The sequence below is a fragment of the Melospiza melodia genome, unplaced genomic scaffold (genome assembly GCF_035770615.1).
Source record: "Melospiza melodia melodia isolate bMelMel2 unplaced genomic scaffold, bMelMel2.pri scaffold_18, whole genome shotgun sequence".
Taxonomy (NCBI): Eukaryota; Metazoa; Chordata; class Aves; order Passeriformes; family Passerellidae; genus Melospiza; species Melospiza melodia.
This window is the reverse complement of record NW_026948525.1, coordinates 10,529,900-10,538,275: the sequence shown is the minus strand read 5'-3', so window position 1 is coordinate 10,538,275 and position 8,376 is coordinate 10,529,900. Positions and strand designations below refer to the sequence as shown.

Sequence of the window (8,376 nt, the reverse complement as noted above, 5' to 3'; positions counted from 1 at the left end):
CCACTGGGACAGGCTGTACAGGGTGATGGGCTGCTGAGCCCTGAGCCTTGTGGGCACATGGGCCCTGTACCTGTCACATGATGGGGCCACACGCAGGAGAGCCATCACCACATCAGCGGGCTGTGCCTCTGTCAGATCCAGAAGGGGCCTGTGCAGGTTGTACTCAGGAAACTCACTGGCCACAAGCCACTGGTGGATGTACCTGACAATGGCAGGCACCTGGAGAAGGGAGAGGAGACTTGGAAAGCTGCCAGAGGGAGTCATGTGCCCAGCTGCCCCAGAGAAGTGCTTCCCTTGCCACCACACTGCCATGGCCTCAAGGCTTACAGTGAGCAGCAAGCGTGGTTTAGGAGGCCAAGCAATTGCTGGGAGGATGGATGCCAGGCCACAGGCTGCTTACTTGCTTTGGACTGGAAGGACCCTCCTCCACAAGCATATCCAGCAGGGCAGCACTGCTCTTGGTTTTGAAGATGGGAGGGTATGCTCTGAGCACAGTGCCCATGACGCTGGTCTCTTCCTCTTGAATCCTCTTCATGAATTTGCCAGCCATCTGTAGCAGAAGGGCAAGAAGCTGGGCATGTTGCATGGAGTGCTCCACACACAGTGCTGGGCTGAGCAGGGACAGCAGGCCCAGGTCGGGGGGGCTGCAGGTACCTGCCCTGTACAGCGGAAACGGCCACGGCTGGACTCCTGCTCTTGTGTGCGCTCCAGGGCTGCATCTGGCAAAGAGCGAGCGCAGCCAGAGCTGAGGGGCTGCGGGAGAGGCCGGAGAGCACAGCCCAGCCCTGCGCTCCCCAGGCAGGGAGAGCCCCGGGACGCTCCAGGGGATGGAGCACGGCCCCTGCAGGGTGTCTGCCAGGCCCCTCTTCCGTCCTGTCCATGGGCATTTCCCCAGGGGATGGGATGGGATGGGATGGGATGGGATGGGATGGGATGGGATGGGATGGGATGGGATGGGATGGGGCCAAGTTGGCTGCAGGCTCCAGCCCTGCAGCCCAGCTCTGCCCCTCACCCTCCTGCGGTGGTTGGAACGGCACCACCTCTTCAGTCTCCTCTACTGGGGCAGCTCCAGGGCCTTCTTCCTCCTCCTCCTCCACCCAGGCCAGCTTGGGCACTCTCGGGGGTCTCTGCTCCGTGGCTGTGCCTGGAGCGGGCCCCAGCAGCGAGCTCAGCCGGTGCCGCTCCTGCAGGGCCTCCTGCGCCTCACCTGCGGGCGGGACGCGGCGGTCAGCGCTCGGCCCGGGGCCAGCAACGGCCCCCGAGTGCCCCTCACCCGCCCCGGGCCGGCCATGCCCCGGCGTTCCATCTTCGGAACGCGGCACGGGAGGCTCGGGGCCGGCGGCCGCGCTGCCGAGCGGCGGAGCTCGGGCCGGGGAAGCCGCCGCGGAGGCGGCGGGAGCGGCCGCGCCGCGTGTGTCCTCCGCGGGCCCCGGGAGGAGCCGGGGCCGGGACCGGGGCCGGGACTGGAGCCTGCCTCGGGTCTGGGGCCGGGCTCGGGCCAGGCGGAGGCAAAGGGCGGCGGTGCCGCCCCGGCCCCCGGCACCGATGCTCGCCCAGCAGCGCCACCGCCAGCACGGCCAGAGCCGGGCGGAGGCGAGACCGCGGCGGGACGGCCGGGGCCGGGCACGGGGCAGCCCCGCCCGGGGCCGGGGGCGGGCCGGGGGCATGGCCCGGCCCATCACGGGGAGAGGGAGGCGGGGAGAGGGGAGGGACGCCGGGCAAGGGACCCCGAGAGAAGGGTGCCCGACAGCGGGAAAGGGAGAGAAAGAGAAAGAAAGAGAATAAGAGAAAGAAAGAGAGAAAACGAATCTGGTTTTGCTGCTTCTTCCGCTGCTGCTGCCGCCGCTGCTGCTGCTGCCGCTGCTGCTGCCGCTGCAACTGAAGCACCGGGGCCGTTCGTCCCCGTGTCCGTTCCCCGCTCCCCCCACGAGCCCCACGTTCGAGCCCCGCGCGCCCCGGGGACAGCCCCTCCGTCTGCCCAAACACGGGAACTTTGCAGCGCTGAGCCCAGATGCAGAGCCCTGACTCCTGCACACTGGCACAGCGATCCCCTCGCTCGCTGCTGGGCATTGTCCTTGCTGAGGGTCAGAAACTGCCAGCCCACCTTCCCTTGGGGTAGGATTCCTACCTGACCCAAGCACTGCATTTACATCTCCAGTGTTGCTTTCCAGTAAAAACAGGGGAAGGAAAACTCTGTGTGGCTCATGGTATTTTAGAGTGCCTAAAAATCACTAAGTCACAGATCTTACAGGTGCTATGCATCTGGAATTACTGGGATGGAGAAGTAGTGCAACATGGAAAAGGGGAGCATAGAAATTAATAGAGGAAAACATCTTGGATTGTTTGTTTCATTTTCATTTCCCTTCTGGAAAGCTGTTTCAGTTTTCCAGGAATCTTCTCCTGTCTGCTCTTCCCAAGAATCTCTCATGGAGAGCAAGGTCGAGCTTCAGTCACAAGATTTTCCATCAGGAAATTATGCCACTGGTGAAATTTTCATTGTGACTGTTTGTGCTGGCTTAGGGCAAATTTTGGGAGGAAACCTCCAAAAGGAGTCCGCCTAGAAAGCAAGTTCAAGCGGCCTCTCCCCCTAGTAGTTCAGGAAAAGACTTCCCTTGAGAAAAGTGAAAAAACCCCAGATTATTTCACAAGTAAACTATTCACAAGCATGAAAAATGAATAATATTAAATAAAACCTCGGACAGTGCTGAAGAGATGGCAAATTCAGAAAGTCCTTTTTGTGGGTTTTAGTTGGCTCACTCGGTCTCTCCTGAGTCCCTCTGGTGCTGGAATGCAGCGTCCCAGATCTCGGGGGGCCACAGGTGTGAGCTGCTGCCGTTGGTTTTCTGGGTTTTCAGTCCAGAGAAAGTTTAAACAATTTCAAGAAAAAGGAAAGTCACAGTCCGAGGAACTTCTCTGCCTAAGCTAGCTAAAACCAAATTGCTAGACCTGGGCTGGGAAGGCATTGGGAAATTTCCAAATCTGGGCACTGGCAGTCCCAGCAAACACCAGAGCTGGATGGTGCTGGAGCCAGAACGTGCAAATTTCAAAATTATGGCTTTCTGTGCCAGCAAATCACTGGACTTGGGCTGTGCTGGCACCAGGTATTTTCCAAATCTGGGTACTGGGGCAGCAAACACAAGATGTGGTCGGTGCCAGAGCCAGTAGCAGAAAGTTGCTGGGTTTTGGCTTTCTGTGCCAGCAAATTGCTGCACTTGGGCAATTTCCCAGCACTGGGAAATTTCCAGATCTGGGCACTTGCGCAGCAAACACCAGATCTGGGTGGTGCTGGTGGCAGCACTGGGAAGCTGCTGGGTTCTGGCTTTCTTTGCCAGAAAATTGCTGCATTTGGGTTGTGCTGGCACTGGGAAATTGCCAAATATTAACTTACTGTGCCAGGAAATTGCTGGAATTATGCTGTGCAGGCATTTGAAAAATTCCGGATCTGGGCACTGACGGTGCCAGCAAACACAACATCGGAGTAGTGTAGGCACCAGGTATTTGCCTGGTTTTGCTTTCTTTGCCAGCAAATTGCTGCACTTGGGCTGTGGCGGCACAGGGAAATGTCCAGATCTGGGCATGGGCGGTGCCATCAAACACCAGGTCTGGGTGGTGACAGTCTTGGCACCAGGAAATTGCTGCCTTTTGTCTTCTTTTTCCAAAAAATTGCTGCACTTGGGCTGTGTTGGAATAAGAAATGTCCAGACTGGGGTACGGGCAGTGGCAGCAAACACCAGATCTTGGCATTGCCGGTGCCGGCAGCAGAAATTGCCAGATTTTGGCTTTCTTTACCAGAAAATTGCTAGACTTGGCTCTGCCAGAACAAGGGAATTTCCAGGTCTGGGCACTGGTGGTGGCAGCAAACACCAGATCTGGGCGGTGCCAGGCCCAGTAATGTTGGAAATGAATTTGTAGAGAATTTTTAAGGTTTGATAGAAGGTTTCTATAGTATGTATACAAGTGTCACGATCCGTCCTTACGAACGCGTTTTGTGGTAGTTTGTGGGTTGATCTCAGAGTGCAAAAAACACCGACACGGTAGAGAGAGTTGCTGCTATAACCAAAACAAATGTACCTTTATTGAATAACCACAGCAAAATGCATTGAGGAGGAACTGGGGGAAAAAGGAAAAATAAGGAAAAAGAGGGAGGAAGAGAAAGGAAGGTATAGAGCTACCAACTGTTTACTAGGCCAGGACTAGACCCAGAGCTAAGCAAACTCATTCAGCCAGGTGACATTGTGCGACATCAGAAGCTGGCAACCATGAGGACTTTGCTGCCAAAAGGTTACAGTTTGCACTGGGCCCAGAAGTGTTTTTCCCTAAGGCAAAGCAAATTGAAATGTGAAGTTCAAAAGCTTCAAATGACTATGAAAGGAAACTGCAGAATAATTTCTGGAAGGGCAGCATTGTCAATGATCATGCAGCCCACCAACAGCTGGAGCTGAATCCAGAATTGCTTCTTCCAGCTGTGCAGGAATTCATTCCACTGGCAAGCACTGGTCCATGGGAACAAATGATCCCCTAGCTCTGGGCTGAATGGCAGCCAGGCTGCAGTGCAGATTGGAGGAACCCTTGTCACTTGTTATTGGCCTCCCAGTGCACTCATCCTTCTGCAAACAAGGGGCAAACAACACAGCTGCACTGCTGTTCCGGATAAATACACATACAGGTGATTGCCAAAGCAGTGCATCATTTCCCAGTGAAATGCACGACCTCTTCTTACCTATGGAATTGTGATTGAAGACATCTGTGAGCCATATCTGTGGGAGATTGCAAAGGAGCAAAGCTTTGGGATTTGGGCACACTTCTCTTGGTTTCTTTGCTCAGGCCGTTGGTGAGCACAGAACACACCTAGGTAAAAAACCTTTGACTAGACAGGATCTTTTGGATCTATTGTCCCCCAAACATGTCAATGTGTGGCCCTGTTACAATGACAAGTTGAAAACAGCAGCACAAATGACACAAAGAAACCATGGCCAAAGAGGCAGAGGAGAGGCCCAATGAGGAAAGGATGTGGTGAGACACTGGCACATGGAGTGAGCTGCACTCCCATAATCTCTAGGCTAGCAGGTCATGGTCTCACATTCTCCTCCTGATTTATTTAAATGGTATTTATTTATTTTTGTTTTTCATCATCAAAATAAAATATATACCATTAAAAATATGTCATCAAAACTTAAAGACAGAATCAAAAGACATTAATTCAAAACTACATCTAAAGATCAGAACATATGTACAGCTGTAACTATCAAGCCTAACACATCAGTCCTATTCTTCAAACACTCTTCACACAGGCGGCAGCTTCTTCCTGAGCTTGGAGGAAAGAGAGCTCTTCTGGACGGGAGGCGAGGACTTTGTGGGTGAGGGAACATCGGAAGTGTCCGGAGCAAACTTCCCAGTAAGACTGTAACCAGCCAGATCTGCAAAATGGAGACACAAAGTTTAACAGAGAGGCAAAGTTTAACAGAGGCCACCATGCAAACCTAAAGCATCCATCTGAAGCTCCATATTTCATGGGACACATTTCCTGGAAATGTCCAAACAGCTGCACAGGGAAACATGCTCCTGCTGGCAGACACTGAGGCAGGCCAGGGCAAACCCTGAGCCACTTGCCCAGAGCTGGCACAGGCACAGCCTGGCCTCTGGGCTGCCCTGGGACAGCAGGGAGCCCAGAGCCCTGTGCTCCCCAGGAATGGCTCAGCTGCACATGCACCCTCCTGCTCCTCTGCCTGCCCCACAGCTCAGCAGCCCCACAGCTCCAGGGGCACTGGCAGCAGCACAGCTCCTTGCAGGGGCACATGCAGGGCACAGCTGTTCCCTGGCAATGTGCACAGCCTCTCTGGGCTGCTACAAGACCCTTCCTGCCAGCAGAGATTGGCCCAGCTCCCCCCTCACCTCTGTGTGAGGCTGAGCCATGACTGCCCTTCATCTTGTCCTCAACCTGGAGTTGCTTCAGGCCCCCCATGCCATGACTAGGAAATGTGGTGGAGAGAGTGGGGGCAGATGCACACCCTTCCTTAGGATTTTGTCATTTTTGGCACAGCATAAAAGGCAAATCTAGAGGTGTCCAACTCAGCGCTTCCTCAGCTTTCTGGAGAACATCTTGCTTTCACCAGCCCAGCATTTTGGAGAGGTTTTCCCGCACGTGTGGAGGCTTGCTGGCAGCACATTCCTTCAGCGGGGTGCCCATCACCTTGCAGAGGGCAGAGGCCAGCTTGGTGGCCACGGTGCGGACGTTGGCGCTCCGCACAGGCAGCGCCTTGTTCCCCAGGCAGGACCAGAGCACGGGCAGGGCGTCGCGCTGGGCGACTTCAGGGCTCCTGGCACGAACCCCCTGCACAAGCACTGCCGGGACAGAGACACAGCTCCTTACCCACCAGCCTTCCTGCAACAAGGATCTGCCTCTGCTTCTGCTTCTTGCCAGCCTCTCTGGCCAAGAGCAGCAAAACAGCACCCAGAGCCCCTTGGTCCAGAAACGGGCAAAGCAGCTGAGCATCTTGGAAACAGAACCACCAACCCCTCAGCACTAATTGCTCCAACCAGAGCCCTTGTCCCCGTGGCAGACTTCCTACCTTTACTAAATTATTTCACAATCTCTGCATGAACAATTAATGAAATGTCCAATTGCCTTTGATTTCCATTAAGAAGTTGTCTAAACCCGCACTGAAGATTTGGAAATGTACCATAGAGAGGAAATGGAGAGATTTCTAATAAAAAGGATGATTCCATTTTTGTAACTTTAATGTCAAGTGCCAGATGCCTAATCTGGCTCCTCCCTTTGCTCAATGGCACACAGCAAAGGGCAGGATTAGAACGCACCTCAAAACTCCAGCCCACCAGAGATGGCTGCTGCCTGACAGCTGGATTAGAAACATCAGTGACCAGCTGGGGTCTGGCAGAATGCTTATGGGGCTTCCAACAAAGAGCTGTTTCAAACCTCAGGGCATCTCTAGAGAATCACCCAGACCCCATTGTCTTGGCATTTGGGCATCTCCACATTTTAATGCCACTTCCCCTCCCAATGTTAATGGCACTTTTTCTTATATGTCCACTGAAATAGGGGCATGGAGAAAGAAAAATGCTACACAGGGGACTGAAATGTAACCAAAACACGAGTGTTTTCTCATATTGTCTCTGAAATCTCTCTGCCCATTTTCTGAACTGAACTGTATCAAACATGGACAAATGTTTACTAGCAACAGGGTCCTTGCAACAGGCAGATTTGGCTAAGAGATGAAAACCTGAAATGCTCTGGAGACCATTCTTATTTTCTGATCAGACAAAATGTTATTCAGCAGCAATTTAATATTCTGTGGCAGAAGAGACTTGATTTTCTCTATGCTGTTAATCCACCAGCAGACATCAACATTGAAAGACCTCCTGCAAGTACCCAAAACCAATTCTGCTAAGCAAGAAAGGGTTATGGTACCCATTTTAAAATGGGAATTCATTTGAATTTAAATGCAATTAAAGACATCAGTGACTACTGAATGTGAGGAACAGCTGTCCGGTCCTGCTAAATCTCAGAGAGAACATCTGCTTTTTCTAAAGTAGTCCTAATTTATGGTTAATTCCTTTATTTGAAAAAGAGATCAAAAGAAGTGCTAAACTAAATGCCCTTTTGCTGGAGATCTATATTTTTCAAATGCTCTTTAAAGGGCCTTTGACATTCCCAATCGCTGAACATGCCCTTTTGAGATTCCTAATGAAGACACAAAGTGTATTAAACCTTGCATTTCAAGATGTTGGCATAATTAGCAGTGGATTTAGCCCCAGTTAAAGCAAGGCTATCAATCATCTTCTCTGCCATATATTGAGATTATCCTTTTTCCATTCCTTGGCTCTTGCTGACAGCAAGCTCCTCTGAGGAATCAATTATCAGCTGCATTTGTAGCATTTTGGGCAGCGCTGACCCAGGCAGACACTGTTTGCACACCCTGAAAGGCTCAGTCCAAGGCCACTCTGACAGCACAGGCAGGGAGCCTCAGCACTCTGCTTCTGTCCCTGTGCCCCAGAGGTGCCTTGCACTAAACCTGTGCCTCTGGTACCTCTGTTGAGTTCTGGCCTAAGCTGTGACCCCCAGGCTCTGCACGGTTCAGCCTCAAAACTTTCCAAGAGAAAAACAAGAATTCTGTGAGGACAAAACAAACTGATGCCCTGAAACAGCATTTGCCACCATTTCCCCTCAAAGATCACAGACGTCCCTGAGCTCCCCAGAGAGGAGCCAGCTGGGGCATTTTTAGCCCTCCCTTTGCTGGAGGTGGTTCTGAGATGCCCCAGTGAGAGCTCAGCCCCAGGCCGAGCGCCGCCCCCATCTCAGGTGCTGCCCAGCTCTGCAGCAGCCAGGGAAAACCTGCCAAACCCACCTGCCTTGGCCAT

The 8,376-nt window shown here is 52.9% G+C and overlaps 1 long non-coding RNA gene across 1 annotated transcript; it reads right to left on the bottom strand.

The window, feature by feature from the left end:
• Window positions 1-527: 527 nt before the first annotated feature.
• Window positions 528-1,073, bottom strand: LOC134433473 (uncharacterized). Its single transcript, XR_010031559.1, has 3 exons — window positions 1,013-1,073; window positions 655-719; window positions 528-550 (listed from the first exon to the last, which is right to left on the bottom strand). It is a non-coding gene; the product is annotated as an uncharacterized LOC134433473 (long non-coding RNA).
• Window positions 1,074-8,376: the final 7,303 nt, after the last annotated feature.